This window comes from Staurois parvus, unplaced genomic scaffold (assembly GCF_062004578.1).
Source record: "Staurois parvus isolate SC_StPar_1 unplaced genomic scaffold, SC_StPar_1.0 ptg000207l, whole genome shotgun sequence".
NCBI classification, from domain to species: Eukaryota; Metazoa; Chordata; class Amphibia; order Anura; family Ranidae; genus Staurois; species Staurois parvus.
The window spans coordinates 9,884,234-9,903,355 of NW_028318003.1; the positions used below are offsets into that span (position 1 = coordinate 9,884,234).

At 43.4% G+C, this 19,122-nt stretch overlaps 1 protein-coding gene across 1 annotated transcript in view; it reads right to left on the bottom strand.

Moving 5' to 3' along the window:
• Window positions 1-18,977, bottom strand: part of LOC149461282 (germ cell-specific gene 1-like protein) — an 89,032-nt gene extending 70,055 nt beyond the window's left edge. The window contains exon 1 of the mRNA XM_089678637.1: window positions 18,827-18,977. The gene's annotated coding sequence lies outside the window, so the exon portion shown is untranslated. The remainder of the gene's footprint in view (window positions 1-18,826) is intronic.
• Window positions 18,978-19,122: the final 145 nt, after the last annotated feature.

The window sequence follows — 19,122 nt, forward strand, 5'->3', positions numbered from 1 at the left end:
TGCAAGCCAGAATTCTCCCCAATCCCCCCCTTCTCCAGTACAAATCCCCACCCCCCTGCTGAAATACCCCCTCCCAGCACAAAGCTCTGACCACACATCAGCCCTCCCAGCTCATATCCTCTCTCACACAAAATAGTGCAGTAGTGCACCTCCCCCAAATTTCCACTCCTAGAACAAATCCTACCCCCTGCTGCCTCCCAAATTCCCCCTCCAAGCACAAATCCCCTCCACCCAATCCCCCCAGCACAAATCCCTCCTCAAGCACAATTCTCACCAAAGCACCCCTCCTAGCACAAATCCCCCTCCTCCTAATTTCACTTCCTACAACATATTTTACCCCTCTTCCAGCACAAAACCCCTCAAATCACCCCTCCTAGCACATCTCCCAAAATCTCCCTCTCAGCGCAAATGTGCCCCCCCCCCCCCCCCAGGGGCGGAGTGACCATTTGAAAACTCGGGCACTGCCCGAGGGCCTGGGGTCAGTAGGGGGACCCATGAGATGCCCCTGGTACCTTTTTCATAGGATTTTTTGAGTTTGGGCAAGGACACAGGGGCCCCATGATCCCCTATTGCCTGGGGGCCCCATGAGTTTTCAGCCCGCCCCTGTTTCTGACCTGTCTGTATGGCATACCTTAAGGCAATGGGACCTGTAATCTGATTTTGCCCCACCTGCCTCTTGTAGGAATCTTGCACAATCCCTGCTTATGAAAACCCACTAGCTTTTTGGTGGTGGCAGTCAAGAGACATCAAGCATGTATATTACCTCCTGACAACGTATGGTAAGAATAACCTCAGTAATACATCAAAGAGAATTGGAAACTGCCTGGCAGAAACATTTAGCTATACACAAATAAAATACTATGTCAATAGCCTTGTGTACTGCATGGACTGTCTGATACAACTGACACCCTTTGAGAATTGTTTCTTAAAAGAACCCCACTCTAGGGGCTTGGTTTCAGCCCTGTATGCAATTCCTACAGACACAACAGGTCCAGCAAAACTTCCATACAAAGACTCAGGGGAGAGTCTACAGCATATGGAGTGTAATAAAATTTGGGCTGCCACCTCAAAATACTCACCTAATATATTTGGCCAAGAAAATGCCTATAAGGTGCTTTCGCTATGGTATATGACACCAGATTGCATTGCTAAGTTCACCGCAAATGCATCCCCGGTTTGCTTTCAAGGGAATGTGGCACATTCTTACATATCTAGTGGCACTGCGCAAAAGCTGGCCGCTTCTTGATAAGTGTATACAACATAATCAGGACAGCGCTGAATACCAACCTCACTTGCTACATAGACCAGACTCAAACCTCTCCAAATGTGAAAGAAAGTGGACTTTGTACATTTGGTAGGCAAACATAGGCAAAAGCACAGAAACAAACTACTATTAATTTTTCACAGGTGAAACAGAGGCTGATGGGTGTCATGGTGGATGAGAAACGTACTGCAGTACTCAACAATACTCATGCTAAATTCCTCAAAATATGGACCCCATAGCTAGACTATAATAACTATCTAAACCTGGATTGTTCCCTTTTTTCACTTTAACTCATTTTTATTGACAATAAATGAGCCAAACACCCAACCAGGTACTGCAGACCCCTCAATCTATATCACTCCTTCCCCTCTACTCCTTTCTTCTTTGTGAAAATTGATCCCCGCTCCTTTACACTTCTCCTCTCCTTTCTTTTTAAGTATTTCCCCTTTCCCTTGCTCCTTCTTTCTCTTGTCTTTTTTCTTTCAATTAATTTTATTAAAATTTTTAAGAAATAATAACAATAAAGTGAGCAACCGTGACAATAGTGGAAATAAGTACAAACATGTCAAAGTTATCAAAATTGAGCCGGTAGGACACGGCAACCAACATGTACAGATAATCAATCGCGAATGGTATTATTGACATTTCCAAAATTATTACAAAACTTTAGAAAATAGTATGCTGGTAATATGCCCAGGTATGAAGCATAACAATACACGGTTTAATGCCCAACAAAACAAAACAAATTAGGCACAAGACAAGGGGTAGAGGTAACACAGTGAGAAAAGATCCAGAAGAACTTGGACCAAGAAAAGGAAAGGATGGAGCAGCCAGGAAGCTCGCATTCCATAAAGAAAAAACAGAAAAAGGGAAAAGGTCTAACAGAGTACATACAGTCAGGTCCATAAATATTGGGACATCAACACAATTGTAACATTTTTGGCTCTATACACCACCACAATGGATTTGAAATGAAACAAACAAGATGTGCTTTAACTGCAGACTGTCAACTTTAATCTGAGGGTATTTACATCCAAATCAGGTGAATGGTGTAGGAATTACAACAGTTTGCATATGTGCCTCCCACTTGTTAAGGGACCAAAAGTAATGGGACGGAATAATAATCATAAATCAAACTTTCACTTTTTAATACTTGGTTGCAAATCCTTTGCAGTCAATTACAGCCTGAAGTCTGGAACGCATAGACATCATCAGACGCTGGGTTTCATCCCTGGTGATGCTCTGCCAGGCCTCTACTGCAACTGTCTTCAGTTCCTGCTTGTTCTTGGGGCATTTTCCCTTCAGTTTTGTCTTCAGCAAGTGAAATGCATGCTCAATCGGATTCAGGTCAGGTGATTGACTTGGCTATTGCATAACATTCCACTTCTTTCCCTTAAAAAACTCTTTGGTTGCTTTTGCAGTATGTTTTGGGTCATTGTCCATCTGCACTGTGAAGCAGCGTCCAATGAGTTCTGAAGCATTTGGCTGAATATGAGCAGATAATATTCCCGAAACACTTCACAATTCATCCTGCTGCTTTTGTCAGCAGTCACATCATCAATAAATACAAGAGAACCAGTTCCATTGGCAGCCATACATGCCCACGCCATGACACTACCACCACCATGCTTCACTGATGAGGTGGTATGCGACGGATCATGAGCAGTTCCTTTCCTTCTCCATACTCTTCTCTTCCCATCACTCTGGTACAAGTTGATCTTGGTCTCATCTATCCACAGGATGTTCCAGAACTGTGAAGGCTTTTTTAGATGTTGTTTGGCAAACGCTAATCTGGCCTTCCTGTTTTTGAGGCCCACCAATGGTTTACATCTTGTGGTGAACCCTCTGTATTCACTCTGGTGAAGTCTTCTCTTGATTGTTGACTTTGACACACATACACCTACCTCCTGGAGAGTGTTCTTGATCTGGCCAACTGTTGCGAAGGGTGTTTTCTTCACCAGGGAAAGAATTCTTCAGTCATCCACCACAGTTGTGTTCCGTGGTCTACCGGGTCTTTTGGTGTTGCTGAGCTCACCAGTGCGTTCCTTCTTTTTAAGAATGTTCCAAACAGTTGTTTTGGCCACGCCTAATGTTTTTGCTATCTCTCTGATGGGTTTGTTTTGTTTTTTCAGCCTAATGATGGCTTGCTTCACTGATAGTGACAGCTCTTTGGATCTCATCTTGAGAGTTGACAGCAACAGATTCCAAATGCAAATAGCACACTTGAAATGAACTCTGGACCTTTTATCTGCTCATTGTAATTGGAATAAGGAGGGAATAACACACACCTGGCCATGGAACAGCTGAGAAGCCAATTGTCCCATTACTTTTGGTCCCTTAACAAGTGGGAGGCACATATGCAAACTGTTGTAATTCCTACACCGTTCACCTGATTTGGATGTAAATACCGTCAAATTAAAGCTGACAGTCTGAAGTTAAAGTACATCTTGTTCATTGCATTTCAAATCCATTGTGGTGGTGTATAGAGCCAAAAATGTTAGAATTGTGTCAATGTCCCAATATTTATGGACCTGACTGTATATATGCTATATGCAGTTTATAATACCAATGGTTGTCATAGAATATCAAAGGTCAGGGAGCGGGAACTCAACAGTCCAGCGTAACCATCTAGTATTAAAGACCTGTAGATTATGATTTGAAATTGCATAGGACCTTTCATACACTAAAAGTTCATAGGTACTGAAAATGTACTCTATGGATAACTTCTGAAACTAGAGGAGATATAGTGGATTTCCATGCTTTAGTAAGAATTATTCAGGCTCAAATTAAAATGTGAGCTACCACTGTTCGGGACTGGATTGGGAATACATTCAACGTAAGATTTAACAACGCCAAATAGGTTTTGGGAGTTGTGTACACTCTGGACACCCTAGAAATCAATTTAAACACATCTTTCCAGAAATTTTGGATACACCCACACTCCCACAACACATGTAGCAAAGTGCCAATACTACCACAATTCCTCTAACATGAAGGAGATGTATCGGGATAAATTCTGGAAAGTCTAAATGGGGTTAGATAGCTGCGATATAGAATTTTTAGGGAGCTGTCCCAATGATTAGTGCATTTAGAAAGACTGATATTACAGGACCAAGCCGCTTGCCAATCCTCTGGAGAAAACGATCTATGCAGATCTCTCTCCCATTTGCCCACACACGTTAACACAGAGTGATCCGATTCATGTTGCAAAAAGTTGTAGAACCACGATATGCCCCTCTTCAATCCTAATGGATTCGTCAGAGCTTGCCACATCTTTGAGTCCACCTCCACCCATGCGTTGGGAGTGGCGCTAAAATAAGCCCGGATCTGAAGGTATGCCCCTAGACTGCAGAGTAGTGATATCTCTCATAGGCTTTGTAATAAAATTGGGGATAATATGGTCTTAGGTTGCCAATGGTAATTCCCGCCTTAATTTAGGGAAAACTAGAGTAGATTTAGATAGACCTAATAGCCAGGCTTCCAAAGTTGCCGAGATCGAAGGAAGATAGTTACGTATTAACTTCACAGAGATAACTTTTGCAAATAATAATGCCTGGAGGTCCTGAGCCGGGACTGTACTCCTCTCTATTTGTACCCATAACTTATCCGAGGGAAAAAACCAATGCTGGAGTTGATCCAATAATGGCGCAAAGTATTAGGTGGATATTACAGGGAGACCTACCCCCCCCCTCTTAGATTTGTGCTTAATGAGAGCGGAAAACGGAATTCTAGGTTTTCTCCCATTCCAGATATATTTTCTCAACGCAATATCCACTTTACGAAAGTAGGAATGGGGAATGATGATCAGAATTGCTCTGAAAAAAATATAAGCGTTTAGGCAGGATCAGCATCTTAAAGGCCGCTAGTCTACCCAATCAGGAGAGCTCTGTTTTTCCAATGAACGCCAACTCCCTTAAAAATGCTTGAAACAGTGTCTCATAATTATCACTAAACATGTGAGAAGAGAGAAAGATACACAAATACCCAAGTAGTCTAGACTTCTAGAGGACCAGCTATACGGGATCTTATGAGCCATATGTGCAATTTTTATACCAGAGATCAAGGGATTCAATCTAATAGCTGTTGCCAAGGGTTCCATCACTAAAGAGAAAATGATAGGGGAGAGAGGACATCCCTGTCTAGTCCCATTGGTAATTGAAAAAGGATCTGACATAGCGTTGGATGTAAAATCTTGCACAGAGGGCACAGTGCATACCGCCGTAATAGCTGATTTAATGTACCCATGCATACCAAAATTGCCAAGAGTAGAGTCAAGATATTGCCAGTGAACTCTATCAAAAGCCTTCTCAACGTCCAAGGCCAAAAATACCATGTGCAAATTACAGAGTTCGGCAATTCATAAAACAAATTAAGCATTCTTCATGTACCATCCGCTGCCTGCCTATCTTTAACAAAACCCACTTGGTCTGATTGGATAAAAGAAGGAGTCAATGTTAATAATCTAGTAGCAAGGATTTTAGTATAGATTTTTAGATCAGTATTCAGTAAGGAGATTGGGCGAAAATGTTGAGGACAATCTGGGGATTTGCCTGGTTTAGGTAAAGTAACTATAATTGCTTTCAACATCTCAGGGGGAAAGGCCGCTTTACTGGCTGCCTCTAGGAACACTTGTTTAAGATGGGGCAATAAGATGTCTTGAAATTCCTCATAATATTCTGCAGTAAACCCATCCGCTCCAGGCAATTTCCCCTTCGGCAATGCTTTAATGGCGGTTCTCACCTCAGTATCTGATACAGGTTGGTTCAGAATCTCCAACCTAGACTGATCCAGTTTAGGTAAAGAGAGACCCTCAAAAAAACTCTCAATAAGAGCAGGGGTAGGCTGATGTGTGTTTGAGTCATCTTTGAGATTATACAGTTGAGCACAGTAGGCTCGAAATTGCTCAGCAATTTTGTTAGGATGGAAGACTTTTTTCAGCAATATGGGATCTATCATAGAAGGGATTTTGGCTTTCGACTTTTTTGTATTAATGAAAGAGGCCAAAAGCCTACCGGCCCTATTACCCTGGGTGTATAAGTAGGCTTGGCCCTTCGAAGATATTTTTCATGTTGGAGTAAGAGAAGTTCCCTAAGGGCTAATCTATGAGTCTGTAACTCCTGTAGCACTGTAGCTGCTAAACTTTGCATATGTTGGGATTCCAAACCAGCGATCTTAGCTAAAATATCCGACAGAGCACCTTGTCTGTGCCTCTTCTCCCTGCAAGCCAATTGGAGCAACACACCATGGCACATGGCCTTATGTGCACACCAAATGTTAAATACTACCGATTCTGCAGAGGCATTCACAGTGAAGTACTCCTGTAATGATTTAGAGATATGAACACGGCTATTAGAGTTGAGGAACATAGAAGAATCATTGCGCCACAGGAATATCGGTGAAAACTGTAAATTCTCTTTTATACTTAGGGATATGGGTGCGTGGTCTGACCACGTCATACGGTGAATGGCCGCTTTGGTTTTATGTTGAAGAAGTTGTAGATCGGTCAGGAAATAATCTATTCTCGAATAGGATTTATACGGGGATGAATAATACGTAAAATCTTTCTCTGAATCATGAAGACACCTCCAGGGATCATATAGATTAGACTCCCGAAGGGTCGACACCATCAAACACCACCCTCCCCGTGACTGCCCTGAAACATCTAAAGATCTATGGACAATAGTATTGAAATCGCCACAATAAAGTAGATAGCCTTTCAGAATTTTGTAAACTTTTTTCCGTAGTGAGTTAAAAAATGAAATTTGGTTAGTATTGGGAGCATAAAGGTTCACAATTGTATAAAGAGCATTATTAAGTTCGCACACCATTATTAAAAACCTGCCCTTCCTATCTCTCTCCAGGGAAAGAAGAGAGAATGCTATGGACTGTTTAACAGCAATCAGGACCCCACATTTTTCTGGGGGGCATTAGCTGTAAACAAATGAGGAAACAATTTATGGGAACAGCACGGGGCCTAAAGTGCTGAGAAATGAGTTTCTTGCACAGAAAGAACATCCCCATGTAGATTCTTCACCTCCTTCCACAACATGCTACGTTTAAATGGGTTGTTAAGGCCATGACCATTAATAGATACAACATTCAATACCATTTTAAAACATACAAAATAGATATGACATGTTCACCATCTAGTGGCCTGAAAGATATTAACAGCACATCAATGTTGGCTTGTACAAAACCACTCACAAGTACCAACTCTCCCTGGAGCGTATGCACTGACAGCCCCGGCAGCAAAGACAATTCAATGACCCATAAGAATTCCTGAGATAAAGCAGTTGCCGATACTCTGTTAGGAAGACCATAAGAAATAGAGAGAAAGGAAAATGGGAAATAAACAATAAAAACAACACACAATAAGGTAGAGCAGTTGAAACAAGTCACTGCAACAAGTTGGGGGTAACCTCCGGGATCTGATAGCAAACACACCCACCAAATAAATGCTGTGTTGGACTAGAGGCGGAGCCCTCCCTCAGCCCTATCAAAACGCAACACTACTGAGTAGTGCCTCATTCTGCCACTCTGTCCCATTCAAAAGAAACTTTTCTATGGGAGGATTTAGCGGTCGACATATCTCCTTCCGCGGGTACAATCCCCCATTTCTGCGCAAGCTGAAATCCTTCTACTTCTGAGGTGACAGTCAGTAAAAGGTTATCCTTAGTTATCAGCAATTTTGTGGGAAATCCCCATTGGTATTTTATATTGTTATTGCGGAGTAACTTTGTGGAAGAGATTCATTTTTTACAGGCAAGAATGGTATACTGGGAGAGGTCAGCGAACAAAGATATCCCATTATACGGCGCCGGTAAGGGATTGTGCATTCTCGCAAATGCCATCAGCGACTCCTTCGCATGGTAAAAGTGGATTCTAGCGATGACATCCCTGGGGACATGGTCAGGGAGAAAGGAAGGTTTCGGCAGTCTATGCGCTCTGTGAGAAAAGGAATCAGTGGCATGCTCACCAGTCAACTGTGGTTCCAGGGAGCTGCGCTGTGTTTGCTTTGAAGGGCTGCTGGCAGGTGTAGTTCCTGCTGATATTGCCGAGATTGCAGGGCTGGGAGGCTGTGGACGGGAACGCTGCCTCTCCTCTGCCATATATGGCTGTGGTGAGGGAGAGGTACTGGGACCAGCGCCATCTTGCGAGGATGAGTGGCCCTCCGCCGGAGTGAAGAACTCCGTGACTTTGCGGGGCCCCTCTTTGATCTTACGTTTCCCCATCTTACCGATTGGGTCCCACACTCCTCATACAGGTGCCAGGCAGAGAGGGAGCTGTCAGCTCTGTCCCTCGTCGCGGTGAACCGCTGTGTATGCGGGCAGGTCCTGGAGCTCTACATTATACGGCCATCTCCTACCGTGGCCTACACATTCTACCCTTCCCCTCTCAGTCATAGTCCACCATGTAGTTTCTCTGAGAGGTGACCTTTCCTGGAAATACACCCCTCATCCCACACCACTCCAATACATCCCAATTATACTTTGGTACATTAACAAAAATTGTGTGAATTACTTGTGAGCCACAAACAAATAAAACAATATGCTATGTTATTTTTATGATTTGCTGGCATTAGACACATCCTCATTAATATGTGTAATTGAACCATATCCAAATAATTCTAAGAAAATGCTGCGCCCCAAAAATTACAATTATCTCCTGCTAATTAATAAAACTTGATTATAAATGACCGTGACAAATAAATAGAAACTGAAATGTGATAAATAAATTAATTATACTTTAATCCACTGTTCCATATTCAATAATATTAGTAAATTAAATAAATTCAATATAAGGGTGAAACAATATATATAAGTGATTGTCCCATAAACTATTTTGTATTCCACACGAAGTTTCAATCCCCTCCCCTACGCGTTGTGTCACAGGGTGACGTGGCTTCCTCAGGGGGATGTGATAGATATAGCTACATCACCATGTACCCAGCTACAGATGGCGAGTATAGTCTGTGTGTGGAAGACACACAGAGGAGGCTTTCCACTTTTGAACCAAGCGATTTTTATGTATACAAAGCGTGTTAAATTTTATATCATGTGAGTGCATCAGTATATGGGGCACTGAATAAACTAATTTTAAAATGAAAAGGCACTATATCCCTTTTCTTTTTTACTGCCAAAACGAGGGATACTTGAAGAGAGAAGCAGAGGGACAGAGCAAAATCCTGCAATGTAAGGAGGGAGAGATCCTGACAACCATAATAGCACACAAGCAGTGATCTGCCCAGGAGAACATAGGGGATATCCAAGGTCCATCCCACCCTGAAGTATCCAGCCACAGAACATAGTAGACCACAATCTATTTGGATACAAAGTTATGTTTGCCTATAATTAGGCTTACAAGGAGGTGAGCGCATATGAATGTCAAAATTGAAGCACAGATTGAAACTTTGTGTGGCATACAAAATATTTCATGGGACAATCACTTATATATATTGTTTCATCCTTATATTGAATTTATTAATTTACTAATATTATTGAATATGGCACAGTGGATTTAAGTATAATTAATTTATTTATCACATTTCAGTTTCTATTTATTTGTCACGGTCATTTGCAACCAAATCAATCCATCAAAAAGTGTCAGACACTCAAAAGGGATCTTTAATATCTCCGGATCATACAGCTGCACCTCCAGTAATGTGTACCTTATCCAGTGCAGAAAATGTAGCAAAGGATCTTATGTTGGCGAAACAGGACAGAAGTTGCAAACAAGAATGAATCTGCACAGACATACCATCAAGGAACATAAAGAAGATGACCTTTGCACACCTGTGGGACACCAATTCGCACAACCGGACCACACTTTGGGAGACCTCAACATTTTAGTTCTTAAAGGAAATTTCAAATCCATTCAGGAAAGAAAAACTGTTGAACTAAGAATGATAATTCTATTTGACACAAGAGATAACAGCTTGAATTTGGAAATGGGATTCCTCAATCATTATCCAACAGTTTTATCACCTCAAGCATGACTGCCTCTGTGAGTGTTGTCTTACACCCCCCCCCCCCCCAGACTTCTCTTTTGCTGTGTGTTATCTCTCTTTTTTTTTTCCTCCCCATCCCCTACATCTCTTCCAACATTCTGCTAAATTTGTGTTCAGTACTGCTTAGACCTGAAGAAGGGGACATTCCCCGAAAGCTTGTCCTTAAAATTGTATGTTAGCGCAAATAAAAAAAGTATCACAGACAGTACTGAATTGTTTCTGTCACAGTCATTTATAATCAAGTTTTATTAATTAGCAGGAGATAATTGTAATTTTTGGGGTGCGGCATTTTCTTATAATTATTTGGATATATTTTGGTACATTGTCTACTGGATTGTAACTGTTTTATATTATTTTTCTCTCATGACTTACTGTACTGGTACATTCATGTGTATACTACCTTAAGCCCTGTATCTTTTTATCAATTTCCGAAAAATCCAATGAAAACGTTTCTGAAACAAAGTGAACACAGCTTCAATTTATTCAGTGAAGATTATCAACTCATTAAAGTGATTTTTTAGAAGTTTTTTTTTTTACTTTCAGCTAAAAAAACCCTCCAAGCCCCCCCTAAATATTTACCTGAGTCCTAGATCGATCCACCGCTGTGCTCACAGGCTCAGAGACGTCAGCGGGAGCCATTGTATCCTGCTGCTGTCAATCAAATGATGTGAGGAGGGAGAGGGGATGGAGCTGAGTCACACTGTCTGTGTCAATAGACACACACAGCCTGGCACAGGTTCACCCCCATAGGAAGCAGCTTCCTATGGGAGCACATTGTGAAGAGTAGGAGTGGGGAGTGCCAGCAGGGGACCCCAGAAGAGGTGGATTGGGGCTGTTCTGTGCAATACCATTGCACAAAGCTGGTACTGTAAGTATAACATTTTTTTAATTAAAAAAAATAATAATGATAATTAAATATATATATTTTGGAGCGATTATGGAGCGGCCAGCCTGGTATTCACCCTGTCGCCGCTGCCATGTTAGAATACCGGGCCAGCTCTACTATGCAGAAGAACCTGCTCCTCGGTTCTACCTGTTCCCCTGCCCAGCGGTGTTCTGCTTCCACCGGCCATCTTCTCTCCCTGGCACCGGCATCTTCGGTGTGGGCATCCAGCTTTGACAGCTTGCGGCTTCACAGCTGGGTCCCCATTGCGCATTCGTGAGAAGCGTTGCGCTTTGTGAATGGATCCTTAGTCTTCTGGGACCTGTCACGTGTCCCACAAGACTACGTGGAGGGGGTGGGGACAACTTCGCCGAATTGGGATCGGGTTCCTGTCAAATTCAAGAACCCGCCGCTCCCCAAAGGTCTGCAGTCTCTGGTCATCTCCTGTACTATGTCCACAATATCTGGTCATCTCCTGTAGTATGTCCACTGTCTATGGTCATCCCCTGTACTATGTCCGCAGTCTCTGGTCATCTCTTGTAGTATGTCCGCAGTCTCTGGTCATCTCCTGTAGTATGTCCACCGTCTCTGGTCATCTCCTGTAGTATGTCCGCAGTCTCTGGTCATCTCCTGTAGTATGTCCGCCGTCTCTGGTCATCTCCTGTACTATGTCCGCAGTCTCTGGTCATCTCTTGTAGTATGTCCGCCGTCTCTGGTCATCTCCTGTAGTATGTCCGCAGTCTCTGGTCATCTCCTGTAGTTTGTCCGCCGTCTCTGGTCATCTCCTGTACTATGTCCGCAGTCTCTGGTCATCTCTTGTAGTATGTCCGCTGTCTCTGGTCATCCCCTGTAGTGTGTCCGCAGTCTCTGGTCATCTCCTGTACTATGTCTGCAGTCTCTGGTCATCTCCTGTACTATGTCCGCTGTCTCTGGTCATCTCCTATACTATGTCTGCAGTCTCAGGTCATCTCTTGTAGTATGTCCGCCATCTCTGGTCATCTCCTGTACTATGTCCGCTGTCTCTGGTCATCTCCTGTACTATGTCCGCTGTCTCTGGTCATCTCCTGTACTATGTCTGCAGTCTCTGGTCACCTCCTGTAGTATGTCTGCAGTCTCTGGTCACCTCCTGTAGTATGTCTGCAGTCTCTGGTCATCTCTTGTTGTATGTCCGCCGTCTCTGGTCATCTCCTGTACTATGTCTCCAGTCTCTGGTCATCTCTTGTTGTATGTCCGCCGTCTCTGGTCATCTCCTGTAGTATGTCTGCAGTCTCTGGTCATCTCCTATACTTTGTCCGCAGTCTCTGGTCATCTCCTGTACTATGTCTGCAAACCATTGGTTCAGAATATCTTTTTTCTTGTTTTCCTCCTATAAAATCTAGCTGCGTCTTATGGAGCAAAAAATACGGTGTATGTGTGTATATATATATATATATATATATATATATACACTGTATATTCCTGTACAATCACTATAAGGGCTCATGCCCACAGATGCATTTAAGGGCTCCTGCCCATAGACCCCTTACATTATAAATAATGGGCGTACTTTGATGCCTGGGAGTCACAGAAGGAGAGTACAGCCTGCTGCATACAGAAGCGTATGCCTCAAATGTGGACTTTCTGCATATGGCCCCCCTGCATGCGATTACTGCTTGGATGTGCATACAGCCGCTGCAAATTTCAGCTTGTTATTGATTTTGACAGGTTGCTGCCAGCTTTCTGTACGCACCGCCTGTGATTTCTGGGTACGGAAATAAAACTGTTCTTTGCGCTGCAAGGGCAAATGTGTGTGCATGATCCCTAAGGGTTCATGTCGATGGGAGTTCAAGTCGGTTGCTGTGTTTTCTATTCCAACACAGCTGCATCCATTCAAATGGAAAACACAGCATTTACTAGAGCCTATAAATATAAAAGACTATAAGCTGCTACTTTGTAGTAGAAATATTCCTCCACTTTATCTGTCCAAGGCTAAGCTCTACTGTTTATTTCAAGTGTGTATTCTAAGTGTTGTTATTTTCCTTGTAGTTTTAATCTGCTGTTATATGTTGTCATTATGTCTGGATTCTATTGGGTTTCTTATTTGTGTTTAAATCTGTATCTGCTGAGCTATTACACCAACAATAGTCAAGTCTTGCATTCAGTTAACCCTTCATAGTAGAAACATTCTTTACTACTATGTAATAACAGATTGTTTTACCAATAAAAAATATAAGATCTGGATCCTTGTCTACCATGAGCCCAGGGAACTCAGTCTCTGCCATGATTGTGTTGATGTTTCTTTGTGAATACCATTGAGTGTTCAGCTATGATTTAACCACTTCAAGACCAGGCCTATTTTGTACATGCAAAAAATGAGTATTTTTTGCTAGAAAATTACTTAATATCCCAAGCTTTATATATTATTTAAAGCAGAGGCCCTAGAGAATACAAATGGTGGGTGTTACAATTTTTTATGTCACACGCAGTCGTTTTTCTAATGCAATTATTTTGGAAGAAAGAAAAAAATTAAGAATTTGAATGCACAAAAACACAATATAATACCCAATTGTTTGGTAAAATATAAAAGATGATTTTACATTGAGTAAATAGATAGCAAACATGATATGCTTGAAAACTGTGCATGCCTGTTGTCCACTTACTGTCGCTTGTAAAAGCAATCCAGCGGCTGATTTAATCTATTCTTCTTTAATTAACCACTTGCCTACCAGGGCAATTTTTTATTTTGTTTTTGCACGCAATTATTGTAAACCTCACAAAGATGAAGAACTACCTGATATTTGCACAGTTATTTATCAAACACATATTTTCAGGAAAAAGTACACTAAAATGAATGCTAGCGCAAACAAACACAATTATATAAGCAATTTTTGGTAAAATATAAAACATGGGGTTGTGTTAAGTATAGATACCAAATATATCAAGTCTTAAAATTGCGTACGACCGTGGAATTGCCAGAACTATGGTACCCAAAATTCTCCATGAGCAACGCTTTAAAAGCATTTACAGGTTATCAGTTTAGAGTTCACTGTGAACTATGGCTCTAGAATTATTACTCTCACTCCAATGTTCATGATACCCCATATGTGTGGCGCAAGTGCAGTTTAGATACATGTGTTTACCCTACTCTGCGCTTTTTATATGAGGTGTGTACGGGGGTTATTTATTTATCAATCCTTTATATATATATATATATATATATATTATTTTTTTTTTACATTTTTTACTTTTTTTTTTACTTTATTGCTGTCGCAAGGGTACTCTTTATGGAGACATTGGGGGTCTATTAGAGCCAAAGCAGCTATTCAAACACAAATTGTATTTGAATAGCTGCATCCTTGGCTACACTAAATGACAGCTGTGACACTGGAAGTGATGTAATACACATTACTTCTGGGGTCATTTGTCACAAGGATTGGGGGATATTCTTCTAGTTCCTCCTGTTTCAGCGGGGAAGCTTTTTCCCACAGTCCTGAGATCCCTCCCTGGAGGAACAGGAAAACATGGGAATCACTGTAGGTGCTCTAGAGCCACCCCATCACTATTATTGGAAAGCCCTTTGCTGGCTGTAAGGCTCCATTCACACTTCGATTCTGCCTGTGATTCCAGGTCATGTGATAGTTACTACGCAACATGAGATGCGCGTTTGGGTGCCATTATCATTTAATGACACACCAGACGAGATGCAACGGTTGTCGCACGACAGGAACTTCTCTTTGGGCAGCAAACGCCCATTCAAGTGACTGGGTTGGCCCTATACGACACGCAGAATCGCTTTGAAAATTGCATAGAGGGAATGCTCATTTCCACTACGCAATATGTGGACAAGGCCTTAAAGCCATTACCAAGCTCACAACTGCAGCAGTAACTATGAGCTTGATTTAACCACTTGTCTTCCATGCCATTTATAAATGTGCCTTGGTGGATAAGAGGCAGTGCAGCACTTTTATGTCATTTATTGCTTTGTTTTTGTGAGAACACATTTGGTGTCTGCAGCAGCTTTTTATTGCCATTGATTGTTGGCAGCTCACTTGAGTTTGTTGGTTTATTTAGTTTGTGGAGGATGCTTTCCATGAGTCTTTATGAACATTATGGGGGAGATTTACTAAACTTGGTGCATGCAGAATCTGCTGCAGCTGTGCATAGTAACCAATCAGATTCTAGGTCTTATTGTCAAAGCTTATTTAAACACGTTTAAGTTAGAAGCTGATTGGTTACTATGCACAGCAGCACCAGATTCTGCATGCACCAAGTTTAGTAAATCCCCCCCCCCATTTGTAGTACTGAGTTAATCATTGTATAAGCCAGGCATCACTAAATGGAAGACCATGATCCAGATCTGGACAGATTCACTGTCCCATCCGGACCCGCAGTCACGCCATTTAGGAGCCAGTTCTGTCCCCCAGCCCCCTCCACTCTCATTAACACAAAAGAGCGGAGAGCGAGAGGCAGGGCAGACAGAGAGTGAGAGGCACGGTAGCATTGGATGAAGAGAGGGAGCTGGCCAAGATAGGGGGATGTTTGATGTAAATGTACAGAGAGCTTGAGTGTGGTTGGGGGGGGGGGGCAAGGAACACCACTGTGAATGAGGGGGGTAGATAAGGGAGTGATATGAAGGGGCAGAAAGCATTACTGCTATTTTAGGGTAATGTGAAGGGGTGTGGGGGGGGGGATGGGGGGTGATGTGAGGCAGCAGAGAACACTACGGGGGGGGGGGGGGGTGATAAGCAGGGAACAGAACACACTACTGCTGGGGAAGGTGACGTGGAGGAGGGCAGATGACACAAATGTGGGGAGAAGGTTATGTGAAGGGAGGACACTACTTTGGGGGGTGGGTGATTTGAGGGGGCAGAGAACACTACTGGGGGGGTGATTGATGTGAAGGGGGGGCAGATGACACCACTGTGGGGGCGGGTGATGTGAAGGAGGGGAAGAGGACAATACTGAGAGGTGGAGGTGATGTGAAGGGGGCAGAGGACAATACTTGCTGGGAACTGATGTGAGGGGGGGGGGGGGCAGAGGGCACTACTGTGGGGTGGAGGTGATGTGAAGGGGGCAGAGGACAATACTGTGGGGTGGAGGTGATGTGAAGGGGGCAGAGGACAATACTATCGTGTGGAGGTGATTTGAAGGGGGGCAGAGAACACTACTTTGGGGCGAGGGGTGATATGGAGAGGGCAGAGGACACTACAGTGGGGGGGGAGATGATGTGAAGGGGGCAGAGGGCACTACTGTGGGGGAAGGTGATGTGAATGGAGCAGAGAAAACTGCTTTGGGGGCGTGGAAAGGGGGGGTAAGGAACACTACTGTAGGGGGAGGTTTTGTGAAGGGGGCAGAGGGCAATACTGTGGGGGGGGGGGGGTGATGTGAAGAGGGGCAGAGGATACTACTTTGGGGGGGTGATGTAAAGGGGGGACAGAGAACACTACTGGGGGGGGTTGATGTGAAGGAGGGCAGAGAACCCTACTGTGGGGGAGTGATGTGAAGGGGGCAGAGGACAATACAGTGGGGGGATTGATGTGAGGGGGGGCAGGGGGCACTACTGTGGGGTGGAGGTGATGTGAATGGGACAGAGGGCACTATTATCGGCGGAGGTGATGTGAAAGGGGCAGAGGACACTACCGGGGGGGTGTGATGATGTGAAGGGGGGGTTGAGGACACTGTTATGAAGTGGGGGACTGTGATATAAAGGGGGGGATTGTGATATGCAGGGTGGACTGAGGACACTGGTGTCAGACCAGGAGTGTGACATAGGAGAGGGTTCTGTGATGTGAAGGATCTGAGTCATTGGTCAAACATGAGATCCAGACCTCTGCTGGAAGAAGACGTTACTGCTTGGACCTCCGTGAATTTTGATTCCATAGCCCTGGTATTGACCTTCATCCACAAACATTGTGCTTGCCGACAGGGCCACCATGTATGAAGCACGTTGCCCTCACCTCTGCACCCGCTCTGAAGCAAGAAGCTGGCTACTCTGGGATACATTTGGCTATCCTCACTGGAGTAAAATAGCAGCCGGAAAGTACTTTGTAGGAATTTTCTAGTACTCGCACATTTCAGAAGCTTTTAGATGTAACTTGTCGGATTCACACTTCGTCTTCAGGAGGGAGAGAGATCAGCAAACATTTCTTTCAAGCTGAACTCCAGCCTTGCCATATGTCCAGCACAGTTGTACCGGCTTCTCTCATGTTCTGAAAATGCTTCCTTTGATTTCACTGCACACCGAGAGAAGCTCACAGTGTGCGGTGAAATCAGAGTGTGCATTTGCTGTACAGAAACAAATCATTGCAATAAATCCAGTCTTCAGTTTATGACTTTGGTTGTTTTTTGTAAAGGACCCCTATAAGACACTGGGATTGGTTTGCTAAAGGAACAGGAGTTGTTCCCCTAGCAAAGTGTATGTTATTATTTCAGGTACTTATACAGCGCCATCAATTTATGCAGCAATTTACATATATATTGTACATTCACATCAGTCCCTAACTGTCAAGGGGTGTACAGTATGAGGTCCCTAACTCACATTCATACATACACATACTAGGGCCAATTTAGACAGGAGCCAACTATTCTATCAGCATGTCTTTAGAGTGTGGGAGGAAACTGGAGTACCTGGAGGAAACCCACGCAGGCACAGGGAGATCATGCAAACCCCAGGCAGGTGGTGCCATAGTTGGGATTTGAACCAACAACCATAGTACTTCCAGGTGGAAGTGCTAATCATTTAGCCACGGTGCAGCCCCATATTCATTTTGCATTAGAAGTTACAGCAAATCAGATAGAGTCTGGCTCATTTCCTGGTTGGAGGACATCCAGCATCATTCAGGTCTTTCCTCCCCAACCTGACAGTCACCAGTGTGTCCCTTTCATTCACTAGATTTTAGTTCTTTCAGTCTTGGAAGCTGAGCATCACATGTGCTACTTAGATCAGTCTGCTGTTCAGGAAGTGATATACAGCACCTCCCACCAGCCATGATCTACCTGCACTGCATAGAGAAGCACAGAGACCCAGTGATGTCTAAAATAAGATAAGTCATAAAAACAGAAAGGTTTAAATCTTAAAATGCCATCAGCCTGTTTAGAAAGGGGGAGACATAAACCATGGAAGGCAAAATATATGCAAATGAAACTTCAGCTTGAAATATGCATTGTTAATAGAGTGTGGCAGTGCAGAATGCAATGTGAGTGTGCAAACCTCAGTTATCCATAGTAACCAGTCACAGTTCACCTTTAAACAGATCTAACCCTCACAAGGAAAGGAAGCAAATACTAACTGGTCCTTACAGGTCACTCTGCTTTGCTCTTTGCCTATTCCGGTCATCTCATCGCCAATTTCACTTCCAGAAGGAGAGCAGCAGCCTTTTATTGCCTTCGGTCTAGCGTAGAAGGAAATGTTCTCTGCTGGATGGAACTTTGAGGAGGATGACTCACGCTGATATCTGATGTACATGAGCAAAAAAGGATTCATCTAACAAAGCAACAGGCTAGGTGGAAGGAGAGCCTTATCAGCCAGCTGGAGCTGACTTCTCCACAACTGAATGGACAAGGCCCTTCCTTCCATTCTCCACCTAGGGGCAGTAGAACTTTGAAGTCTATAATAAAGCACAATAAAGCAGCCTTAATCATCACGTGCCTTTCTAAACATACCTGCCAGACTTACAGCAAAAGGCACACTTACCCAGCATCACCTGGAGCCACTTGATGTCCTGGCTGGATGAGTTTAGGGTGACATCCAAGGTACCTGTGTCTCCAGTGGAGTCCATTTTAGGGATTTAAGATTGCCCATAATGTGCTGGGAAGAGAGAATCCTTCAATTTATTATCCAGTTAGCACTCAGCTGGTGGTGCACTGCAGAACACTATGATGAATGCCTGGCTACATATGAGGAGGCTGAGCTTTTATTGGGGTGGGCTGCCACCTCCTGGTCATTTCTGGGAAGGCAGGTAGGCAGGAGAATTTTCTTAATGACCAAGG